Raw genomic sequence first — 13,409 nt, 5'->3', positions numbered from 1 at the left:
ATGGGAACCTGATTAGGCGCCTCTACATTTTAACTTGTTAGTTCATGCACTTGACCATGTAAAACTAACTTAGCACCTGCCCTTCCTATCTACCACCACCTGAAATCAACAACCTTTGCAGGTTGATAATGTCAGGATAATTCCCGGCATTATCAATGGCACTACTCTTTCAAAGTTATATTCGTGTTTTCTCTTTCTCATTTCATATTCCCTACTCCAATATTTGGGAACAGAGAACACAAATGACTGTCTTTGCTAAAATTCCCTTCTCATTTTCCTACTTCTGATTTTGTATTCGAGGCCAGTATCAACTTGTTTCACAAAGATTCCCTTCCAGTACTGGCTATTGTATTGTGTTGGGCTTTATATTGTCCCCATTACCTATATTATTTGTTCCTTATCCAATTTTCAGTTCATGCTGATTTTTCCCTACCTGCTCTCAAGCCATGTTTGGCATTATATTAAACACAGAGGACAAGTAAGTAATTTGTTGAAAAAAAAAAATGAAATTTCTTCAATACAAAGTTGAAGATTCATTTTTTCCAAGATGCTTCCTCTGACTCAACATATTGATTGTTTTATAAAATAATTATTAGCATTATTATATATATTTTGCTAGCGAATCTTTAGTTTGTTTACATGTCAGCTTTGAGGAAATTTTTTCTTTTCTCTCCAACTTAGCTCTTATAGGAGGAATATACAGAACATATATTCATATTTTTCTCCCTAAATACATTTATTTATCATATACTGTATGACAGGCACTAAGAAGAGCAATAAACAAGACAGATACCATTCTTTTCCTCATAGAATTTAGGTTGTTTATTTTTCTTTTGTTCTGTAACTTTAGAATTTATAGTGGTGTATTAGTTTTCCAAGGCTTCCTTAACAGATTACCACAAACTGGGTGGCTTAAAACAACAGAAACGTATTCTCTCCCAGTGCAGGAGTCTAGAAATCCAACATCAGGTCATCAGTGGGGTTGGATCCTTCTGGGAGCTCTGAGGGAGAGTCAGTTCCTTACCTCTCTTGTAGTTTCTGGCGGCTTCTGGCAATCCCTAGTGTTGCTAGGCTCATAGTTAGCGCCTTTCTAATTTCTGCCTCTGTCCTCACCAAACATTTCTCTGTTCTCACACAGTGTTCTCCTCTCCTTATGCAGATACCAGTCACACTGGATTAGGGTAAGCCTCATCTTAAGTTGATGACATCTGCAAAGACCTTATTTCCAAGTAAGGTCACATTCATAGGTAATGGAGGTAAGGACTTGAACATATCTTTTGGGGAGACACAATGCAACCCATAAAATGTGGGTAAAATTTTTTAGTAAACAAAGTATATGAAGGTTTACTGAGTTTGGTCCAACAGGAGCCAGGGTAGAGAGCCTGAGAGTACCCATTGGCATAAACCGGTCTGAATTCAGCGACATGTTCTCAGGCATAAGGGCAAAGTCAGTGAACACTAAGATATTGCCAGAAATGACAAAGGCCACCATTTTTTTTCTTTTTATTATGTTATGTTAATCACAATACATTACATCATTAGTTTTTGATGTAGGGTTCCATGATTCATTGTTTGCATATAATACCCAGTGCAAAGGCCACCATTTAACCAAAATGAAAATACAAGTGTAGAGACCAAAATTGAGCTGAGGTGTAGGAGTCACAGAATATGATATTCCGACAAAACTGGATGGAAAAGTCTTTGTTCCCAGGGTCCTACAACTTAAACCAATTTTGATTTTTCTCAATTCTCAAGCTGATAATTTTATGTTATTTTATTTTTTTAATTTTTTATTTGAGTATAGTTGAGTATAGTTGACACCCAATGTTACATTAGTGATTCAGCAACTCAGTACACTATGCCGTGCTCCCCGCAAGGGTTGCTCTCATCCTGTCACCAGCAATATGATTACTAATTTTAAATTAAACTTATTTTTACGGCACTGTCTTACCATACCTTTTACTACCTTCTCCTTTTTAACTCCCCTAATGGGACTTAATTCAGGCTATCAGTATTTATCATGTGGAGAGTGTACTAAATGGTCCCTCAACTTGAGTTACTTCCCAATACAAGTTTTCACTGTGGACAGGGTGGTATTTGTATTTCTACATTTAAAAATGCAATGATAGTTAGTAGTCATTGGTTCTATATGATTTTGAAAGCAACATACCTTAATTATAAAGAATCATACAATAAAAGGAGAAAGAAGTTAATTTGATGTATATGTTTCCAAGTTTTTCTCTACAAATATCATATACATATAATGTATACATGTATATATGTATATATAATATATAGAGGTAAACATATATACACACATACATACATGTGTACAAGTACAGATGCATATGTAAATTTCCTATATATATTTATTTATTTTATGTAGGTTTATATTTTAAATGTTAATGCTAAAACTTAGGGGAACTCATTTTCCACTTTACAGTATATTTATTTTATACAATTGAATCTTCTATAATACTATTTGAATGACTGCCTAATATTCCATTACTTGAATATACCATAATTTATTTTACCACTTCACCATTTTGAAACGTTGGGTTTGCTCCTATTTTTTATTATTAAAAAAAGTGACAATTAGACAACTTAGAGCTAAATCTTTACATAGAGCTGTCATTATTTAATTAAGACACATTCCTAGCAAGGGAATTAATGGCTGAAAGAGTCTGTGAAATTTTCATGCTATTGGGATAAATTGCTAATCTGCATCACAGAAAGACAGCGACTCATTTTCTACGGCATGAAATTCATTACTTTCCTATACCTTTACAATGTCTTATTATGAGAAACAGAAACTATGTTTATGGTGTACTGTGCATTTCTTTGACAATTGGTAAGAGCATTTAGTTGGGTTTCTTTTTTGGGAAATGTTTGTTCAAATGATAGCCTCATCTTATAAAACAAAAATCACATCATATGCTTCATTTCCCTTTTGCAGCAACAGAAGGTCCAAATTCCTTACTTTTCTATTCAAAACGATCTGTATATAAGCCCATTAAATCTGTTTGTGTTTTTCACTTACTCCTGCTCTCATGAGCTATAAGTCATACCTTAAATATACAAGTTTCCTGCCTTTCTTAGTGTTGCTCCCACTGCCCGACTTTTCCTTTGTCTTCCAGCTGAGTATCGTCACAGTTGTGACCAAGCTAGAATAGCGTAAGGGTCCGCCTCTCTCTCTGCCTCTGCTCACATTTCTGCTCCTGAAACTGACCACTACTTACCTTATAAAGGTCTCCTCTTTTACTCTGTGCATCTACCAGGTCATCCAAAATATTTTTCCATAAAACTCTTATTTTAAGTTCAAATACCTTTTTCCTGAAGCAATCGTTTTATTTTATCCAGATTCTACTTCTCCTAGAAACAGAAGTCCAGGACATGTGGATAGTAATTATAAGAATGTCTATCACAGCATTGTTTGTACAGGCAAAAAATTTTAAATGGTAAGGGTCCATTAATAAGTCTGTTGAATACATGTGGTCCATTCAGACAATGGGAAATTAATCAATCATTACAAACAAAGCATTAGAACCATCCAGCTGACCCAGGGAAAAAGGAGAGGTAGCAAAGTATATGGACCGTATACTCTCCCAGTTATAAAACAGTGACAAAAAAAAAACCACCTTACATACAAGCCAGTTCATTTGTTTATGAGTTTGAATGTATATTGGAAAAAATGAGGAAGACCATAAAGAACAGGTTTTTGAAATTGATTGGATGCTTGGCAGGAAGCAGGGCAGCTGTAAATAGAGAAGCAGGTGGTGATGGGGCAGTTGAAAGGAAGGAAGGACAGATTTTAGGCTTCTCTTGTAGTTCCCACAGCATCTAACATATAGAAAAATGGATAAAGTATCCATGGCATGGTATTTAGGTTAACTGTAGAGTGGAAAATTTTATCCACAATATTATAAATGTATGCATATTGGGTATGCCCATAGAAAAGTACTGGCTGATGACAAGGATAAATGTAAACTAATGTGATTTTAAAACATAAATTGTATAAAACATATTTTTATAGCTTGGCTATTTCAAATGAACGTGTATAATGAATTATTTTCTAAAGAAAAACAAATATCACAATACTCGGGCAGATAATTTAGTTGTGGAAAGGAAGTCCCATAGGAACCAATTAGCTTTGTTCTATTCTATGGTGGAAAATTTTACCAGAAGACTGGGACGGTTCTGACTATCTCACTGCCATTTGACACAGGGGAGAATTTGTGAGAACAAACTACTCAAAACTAATCCTTCACAATGAGACAAAGAAGAGAAGAAGGAGAAGGAAGGGGAGAATGCAAAAGGAATATCAAAGCAATCCACCATGATAATAAAGATAAAAGCTACTGGCTGAGTACTGAACATGTACCAGCCAGTGTCTTTAAGAGAAAAATGTGTATTACCAACTTAATCATCCTCTCAAATGAAATTGTGAATTAGTGCTATTTATCTTACTTATTTTCAGATGAGGAAACAGAACTATTCAGTTTAAGTAACTTGCTATACTTCGACAAAATCAGTAGGATCTAGAACAGGGTTCCCCGATTGTTGAAGCTAAAGTCTGTGGATTTATCCATCATGCTCCACCAATATTGCCCCAGTCCCCTTCCTGTGTTTCTTAAGTTGCTTTTGCATGTTCTTAAAATAGCTTATTTTTGAGGGTTATTCCTTTACATTTTCCTGTAACTCCCACAGTGCACATGCGTGTGCACACACACACACACACATCGTATATTCCACACCCTCCTTTCTCACACCCAGCAATAACTGGTCTCAAGATTTTAGGATATATTCTTTCAAGCTCTTTTTTTTAATCAGTAAGTGGTTAGAGTTGATTGGCTTCCTTGTAACTAGCTCCTACATCACAGAAAGCCAGGCCCAGGAAGCCTGGAAGAGCAATAGACACACGGTGGAGATGTACAACTTAGGAAGAGTCCGGAGTATTAGATGCTTCCAGGGAAACACAGCCTATGAGCATCCTGTAGGGAAGGGACCTGGGAGGGTGAAGCCTGCATGAGAGCACACGTTATTGGGGGGCAGCTGGACACCAATATATGGGAGTAAAGGGATCATAGATAAGCAAAGTCTAGATGATAATTCTGCATGTTTTCCAAAGATCAGCTCTCACTTTGCTCAAATTCAATCTTCACCACTGTTATGCAACCGAATAGATAGACCCAAACATGAACCACAAAACTAATGAAACTGGCTGGTGTCTTTGTCCAGGAGTACTTTTGTTACATTTTAAAGTTTGGAATTTCTACATGCAGAAGAAAATCACATTTTCTCTCCCCCTACTTACTCCATCCAATCTTAAGGAAATTCATACAAAATGATATCTATTTTCCGGGGCGTGGCTCAGTCTGTTAAGCGTCTGCCTTTGGCTCAGGTCATGATCCCGGGTCCTGGAATTGAGCCCTGCGTCGGGCTCCTTGCTCAGCGGGGAGCCTGCTTCTCCCTCTCCTTCTGCCTGCCACTCCCCCTGCTTGTGCTCTCTCTCTCTCACTATCTCTCTCTCTGTGTCAAATAAATAAGTAAAATCTTTAAAAAAAATGATGCTTATTTTCCAATGGCAGAAAACCGATGACAACAATGTTGCAAACAGGACTCTTAATTCCTTCATCAAAAGCAGTAATTAATTTCAAAAAAAAAATCAAATGCAACTGTTGTATTGAGTTTTTCAGTGGCATAATGGATCTCTTTTATCTCTCAGGAACATCCCACTTCTTTGGACAGAATCTATCTCTTCTGAAAACGTACCATTTGGACCATGGTTTAGTTGTTTGTTTGTTATCATTTTGACTGTTTTCTATTTTGGTTCCACCTATGTTCACTTGCAGGATATCATTTGTTCTACATCCAAAATGCCTCTCATTCATCTGCCCACAACTCTCCCTGCTTCCTTCCAGAAACCCGAGGGAGCTACAGTATCCTCCCTACTGTTCCGTCCATCTCTCGTCGTTCCCTGTTCTGAGCATTCTTTCCCAGAGCTGGCTGCTGACTGACTTCCTGAAGATCACTCTCTTGTTCAAATTATTTAATGTCCCCCCGTTGCCTATAGAATGATGCTCTGAACTCAACAACCTATATAAGTGGTTTTCTCATCATTTGTCATTATATTAAGCACAGACGCTAGTCATACTGAACTATAAGTTATTTCGAATCAAAAGTGAAATTTTTCTGTGTGCTTTTTCTCCTGCTGTTCTCTTTGTCAAAAATGCCTTTTTTCCTTAAACTGTAATGCACACTCTTCTCTCTCTCTAATTCAAATTTCATATTTACCACAAACTTTAATTTATATGTCTAAACTGAAAACTATAGAATCCTTGTTCGAATTCCCATGTGCCTTAATCCGGACTCATTATAGTACATAGATCTAACTTTCATTATGATTGGTATCTATGTCTGTGTATATTATTTAGAAATATACTATAATTTTTTTATGGCTATATATCATAAGCTTGAAGACAATACCATTCACATATGTGCTTTATTTATGTATCCCTTAGAATCACTAGCAAAATTACTTGTGCAAATAATCAGCCAATATTTGGTGAGAAACTGAATTATCAAGCAGGTGAACGTATCTTCTGAAACTACACTGCTCACAGTATCAAATAGTTTAATTACATGCAAAGAAATCCAATTTTCACAAGCTTTTCTGCAACAGGCAAAACACAGAAGTCCACTGTTCCATGATTCTATTAGTTTTACTGATCATTGGCCCTGGAAGAATCATCACAGCAAACAAAGACCTAAGAGTTTTTAGCTCAGCCCTTTGCTGCTTGGAAGACGTGCAAGACCACATTCCCAGGTTGACTGCAATCCTTCCTGACAGCTCAGCACACCCATGCTGGCGGCTGTAATGACAGCCATGTCTGATGTTCCTGAATCTAATCTACGGTTCCACTGTGGCTTAATCAAATTCATCTCTACATACACTGACCCATATTGCGCCTGGGTTTGGTACCTGTGGGCCTATTTTCTGTTTTTTGTTTTTTTTTTTTCCAAATAGGACGATAAATGATTATTCTCAAGGCAAGTATGAACACATTCATAGAAGACATTTTCCCCTCACAGGCAACTAGAAAATGTGAGGCTTTGTTTTAGAGTTTGCAGTATCCATTTACACCATCAATTCTACAAACCTCACAGTGAGGAGAGAACTATAAATAAAGAGAGATGAGCATTTGGAAGATTAGTGTATGAAATAGGGAGATGTAGATTGTGACAGAAGGATGTAACCTTGCAGAGATATTTTTTTTTTTCTTCCTAAATAGCTTAGGTTATTTTTTTTTTTTTTTTTTTTTTTAAAGATTTTATTTATTTATTTGACAGAGAGAGACACAGTGAGAGAGGGGAACACAAGCAGGGGGAGTGGGAGAGGGAGAAGCAGGCTTCCCGCCGAGCAGGGAGCCCGATGCGGGGCTCGATCCCAGGACCCTGGGATCACGACCTGAGCCGAAGGCAGACGCTTAACGACTGAGCCACCCAGGCGCCCCAGGTTATTTTTTAATCAATGAGGAGATTATTGGCTCTGATATTATGTTGTCTTTCTCCTTCCCTGTGTCATGAGAGACTGAACAGAATTCTGGAATTATTAGAAACTTCACAGAGTATTGTTGCTCATCCTCAGTTTTATGCTAGTCTAGGGACTAGTGAAGGTGGGTATCCTGTGGGCCCTGGATGGTACAGGCAGATCTCCGAAAGCCTTCTGTCCCACTCCCATCCTCCTTCCTCTTGCCCTTCCTTCTATCAATTCAAATCTGTGTTCTCCTCATATGTGCCTAGTGCTTTGTTGGTTGTGTGGAACATAAAATGAAAAAGATACCCTTTGTTTTAAAAAATAGACACTCTGGAAGGGAAAAATAACTTACCAGGTAATTACCTGGTAAAAACTAGTTACAATTAGGCTGCGGACATCTCAGATGAAGCTGGTGTCTCAGACACAATCCCTAAGGGCTTGAGCTTATTTATCAAGGGAAAACAATAGGAGAATATGGGAGCCCACAATTTCTTTCTACCTGAGATTACATTAGGATCATTTGGGAGATCTATCATCTATTAATTGATCGATCTATTATCTATCTTTCTATGTATATGACATTTGGAATATATACACATGCATATAATACATACCATTTACAGATATGGAGTCACATACTTCTATATGTACGTGTAGTTTCATTTATGTGGATATTATGTGTGTGTGTGTGTGTGTGTGTGTGTGTGTGTGTGTGTACAAGCTATATACAAGCTAAGTAGAAGATCTGGCTAATAATACCATCAGATAAGAGCTGGATTAGCAAATGATACTCTCATAGTCAACTATATTTTAAAATGACACATCTTTAGGGCACCTGGGTGGCTCAGTCTGTTAAGTGACTGACTCTTGATTTTGGCTCAGGTCATGATCTCAGCGTCCTGAGATCAAGCCCTGCAAAGTGTGGCACCTGCTTAGGATTATCTCTCTCCCTCTGCCCCTTGTAAGCACCCCCCCCCCCCCGCCAAATGCATGCTCTCTCTCAAAAATAAAATAAAATAAAATAAATGACATATCTTTGCCGAGTGCACTATAACAAAGCAGCTATGATGATAACTGTTTTCTCATTTAAAAAGGTGAGTTGCCATTGATAATAGCAATTCCTCTACTCTATTTCAAATTACAAGGGATCCTGGGTAGAATTCTATCATTAAAAATGTATGTTGGAATCCTGTATTTTGATTTCCGAAATGGTCAGATGCTGACATTGGTATTGAGTTAGAAGAAATTTTGCCCTATAATGAATAAGACTTCTGAGCTGTCTCTGCTTCTTTGTCAGTTTCTATGATTTTTTTAAAAAGGAGATTGATTACCTAGGTGCTAACTTTGAAGTTGGTCTTTCTGTCCAAAATTAAATGCTTTCCCCTTCCTATTCTAACTCAGTTTTCTTTGTCTTTTGGTTTTTAGTGAAAAATAGTCCCAGAATCCACATATCACATCAGAGGGTCTTGGGCCTCTCCTCCTTGCTTCCTCTGCCACCCACCGTTAACAGTGATGAGACCACAGGAATTGGTATCCCTCCAGTTGTCACCACAAGCTTCTCACAAACTGGGATGTATCTGAAGTAAAATGACCTTCTCATTTGGAAGAGGACTACCATTTAATCCAGGATCTATCACTGCATTATCCATATTTAATTTGATTTTGTTTTAGCTCATTCTTATTTATATTGAGTCATAAATTTATGACTCTCTACAATGGGTAATATTTTATCATGTTATTCATATTAATCTATTTTCTTATATTTTGTTATTCTTATAAGATACCAATTACACTGGATATCCTAATTCAATTTGTTTCAATTCCAAATCCTTCCCTAGCTCTTGAAAACATAAGCAAGGAGACTCTAAACCTAACATATGTAACCAAATGATGTTATGATTGCCAAAATGAATATATCAACATGCTGGAATTTGGCTGCTATGGCCAAGATCTTTACTCTCTTTTTATAACATAACTTCCTTTTATGGTTTCATATTTACTTTTCCTTTTTCTTTTTTTCTTAAATTACCCAAGCAGTTTTTGTTTTGTCAGGAAAAAAAAAAAAAAAAGATTTGAGTCTTCTTCTAATTGAGCTCAAGGCTTTGCTACAAATTTAACATATTGCTTTCTAACTAGGAGTATGCTTGGTTAACTCAATTTATATTTTGTGTATTATAGAACAGGTGTTCCCATGACTACTGGTACAGAGAGGAAAATCTCTATCAAAAAGATAAATTACTTAATTTGTTCTCTTCCCTTTTTAGTGGAATCTTAGTGAAATTTTCCTAAAACCCAACATACAATATTTGTTTATCTCTCACTCTTAAAATGTCTTAAAATTTTTGAATGCAAGAAAAACTTATTACATTTGCATTAAGCCTAAATTACCAGTAGAAGTTGCCCTATTGCAATACATGTATTCTTCAAAATTACGTACATTTTACAATAAATTTTGTATTTGAATTTGCTCAGAGCCTTAAGATACAGTTTCAGTCAAACCATAAATATCACACTAGATAATACCAGGGCAATGCAATTTACTGTATAACTGAAATCTGGCCATTGTTTTAATAAGGTTAGTCTAGATAATACTGAATTCCCAGTAGCTTGAAATCACTGAGTTTTTTTGAATACATGTTACATTCCTGTTGCAGGTTGGCTCAGGTGATTAGTTCTATATTGGTATTCAGGAACCAGGTATGATGGAGATCCAACAATGTTGTAGCTACACTCTCTTGAATATGTAGCTTCCTATTTGTGGGTCAGAAGAGACAGATAAAGGATCACAGGCCTGCTCTTCAACTATCTAGCTTAAGAGCAAATGCATCTCGGGGCAGTTGGTTAAGCTCCCAACTCTTGGTTTCAGCTCAGGTCCTGATCGCAGGGTCATGAGATCAAGCCCCACATCAGGCTCTGTGCTCAGCACAGAATCTGCTTGAGATTCTTTCTCTCCCTCTGCCCCTCGCCCCCCACACTTGCTCTCTCTCTCACGTTCTCTCTCTCTCTCCTGCTCTCTCATGTTCTCTCTCTTTAAAATAAATAAATGTATCTTTTTTTAAAAAGAAACATGAATGTATCTCTTGTGATCATAGTCCATTGGCCAGCACTTGCCACGTGGCCTCATCTGAGTGCTGGCTGGGCAACGGGATGCTGGTCTCTATGCAGCCCCCTCTCAGTTGCCTTGCTCTCAGGAAAGGTACCACCTAGGCTTGTACAGTGTCAGGCATTCTTCTCAACAACAGCCTCAAAAGAATGACTGCTTGGTGGCGGGGAGAGAAAAAGGTCCCAGCCTCTGATTCCAACATCTCTGGAGAACCATTGCACTCCGCAGCTTCAGAGGACGGCTGGGCCGTTGGGCGTCTTCCCTTTCCGCTCACTTGTTCCTTCACCACAGGAGCTGATCCTGAGAGCAATTTCCAACAAATTTTCTGCAAGCAAATCCCTGACGCAGAGTTGGCTTTTCAGGGAGCTTGACCTGTGGGTCACCACCTACACTGCAATCATCAGCGTGCTTGTTAAAAATGCAAATGACTGGCTTTGATCCCAGGCCTGTGGAATCAGAATAGCCATGGGTGGAGGCTGGGAATCTACATGATTAAAAACACCCCAGAAATTATTCTTTTCTCATTACATACTAGCAATGACAGGTGTAATTACTTTGATTAGACACAAAATTGAATAATTGGAGGAGGGGTTTTCAGAGAATTAAAAAAACTTGTGCAAGATCCTCTATCAAAATCATGTATGCTAAAATTAAAAAAAAAAAAAAAGTCTACATGTCAACTCCATAAGGAATAAACAAACCACCTGCAGAAACAAAGGTTTTCAATCTACAGCCCATGTTGGACTACATGAACCAAATTAATGTATTTTAAAAGAATTTTATATCTCACATCCTCAGTGCCTGACACGTTTCCCCTTAGCCACTCCTTTTCTCCAGTGAGCTCCCCCCGGGAATGAACGACCAGATTGCCGCTGCTGAGCTCAGAAGTCAAATCAGCTTTCGAAGCCATTACTTTACCCTGAGACTGACATTATTGAAGTGGATATGTAACTGATGTCTTTCTTTCACATTAGAGATTAATCCTTTTTCCATCCTCCTTCTCTTTGTTGTTCAGATCTAAGTAGAAACTCCAAAGTTCTCTGTGTACCAAGAATTAACCCATTAAGCACTGCCTTGCTGAGACACATTATAGCAGAAAGCAAAAGGAAAAATATATGCCCCCTAGACATTTATCAAAATATCCTCCCATATTTTAAACCCAGTAAGAAAGGATAATATAAGCACCACAGTCAACATACATGAGACCCACATTGTCTAACCTGTTGGTGCATCATGGCTGACATGCATAACGCTGCCTGGCTGGGTCCGGGGACCACGGGCTAATTGGAAATGTTCCTGTTGCACAATAACACAAAGTCAAAGGACTGTTTGCACTGCACCATTATGCCAACTGTAAAACAAACACACGATTTGTTTTCATTTACATTTTTATATTTTATTCATCATTGATTTTTTGCACTAATTTTGACTTTAGAAATATAACATTAGGGGCGTCTGGGTGGCCCAGTCGGTTAAGCGTCTGCCTTCGGCTCAGGTCATGAACCCAGGGTCCTGGGATCGAGCCCCGCATCGGGCTCCCTGCTCAGTGGGGAGTCAGCTTCTCCCTCTGCCCCTCCCTCTGCTCCTGCTCTCTCTGTCATTATCTTTGTTGCTATCTCTGTCTCTCTCTCTCTCTCTCTCAAATAAATAAATAAATAAAATCTTTAAAAATATATATAACATTAAATTATTATTTTCTTTATTACTGTGTTTTCTGATGTCTCCTAAAATTTTGTGTCTGAGAGGAGTGTCTCATTCTCTCACCTCAAGGTCAGCTCTTCCACAAGGGATCATCACTCTTATGTACTGACGTTCACTGAGTTCTGTGTATGAGTAACCCATGACTTCTGATGTTTGCCTTATTTAAAAGCTATAGTGATGTAGTAGAAAGAACACAGAAGTGGGAGTGAGAAAATCTAGATAATGCCTCCATCTCTGGAAATGACTAGTCATGTGAACTGGAAAAGCCATAGACTCATTTATCTTCAATTTAGTTTTTTTTTTTTAATTTGTAAAATGGGAATAATTATAACTTGTTATTAACCTCACAGTATCCTTGGACAATTCGATGAGTTAAAGGGTGTGAAAGCACTCTGAAAAAAAAGGTCCATACATGAATATATATATAAATAGGAATCTTTAACAAGAACACCTTCTCTGATTACCATGAAGTCATTTCTGTACAACAATTTGAGTCACGCAGTTAATAGAGTAAGGTTTTAAAAAGTACAAGTCTACAGAGACAACTTAATCAGCTGTTATTCATCAATGCTTAATCAAATTCTAGTTTTAGGGAATGTATTTGTTCTGTAAGTATTTAAATTCTCAGTGACAAGATTAGCAGGTTAAACACTGAAGCATGAACACGGTATTGTTTTTCCTTTCTCTTCAAACTCCGCTAAAACAAAGGTAAGTGAATGACAGAGACATAATCCCCTATAACAAGGGAAATAAAAAGTAGACTGTTTGGGTGTTAGAGTATCAGTTACAGACATACCTCCTTTTATTGCACTTTGCTCTTTAGTGCTTTGCAGATATTACTTTTTTTTACAAATTGGAGATTTAAGGCGTCAGTGGAGGAAGAAACTGCAGATGTGGTGGGAACAGCAAGAGAAAAAGAATCAGAAGTGGAGACTGAAGATGGGACTGAAATGCAGCAAGCTCATGGTAAAACTTGAACAGATGAAGGGGGGAATCGGAGGGGGAGATGAACCATGAGAGACTATGGACTCTGAGAAGCAAACCGAGGGTTCTAGAGGGGAGGGGGTG

The sequence above is a fragment of the Halichoerus grypus genome, chromosome 13, assembly GCF_964656455.1.
Source record: "Halichoerus grypus chromosome 13, mHalGry1.hap1.1, whole genome shotgun sequence".
In the NCBI taxonomy this organism is placed as follows: Eukaryota; Metazoa; Chordata; class Mammalia; order Carnivora; family Phocidae; genus Halichoerus; species Halichoerus grypus.
The sequence above is the reverse complement of the archived record's forward strand: the minus strand, read 5'-3'. Positions refer to the sequence as shown.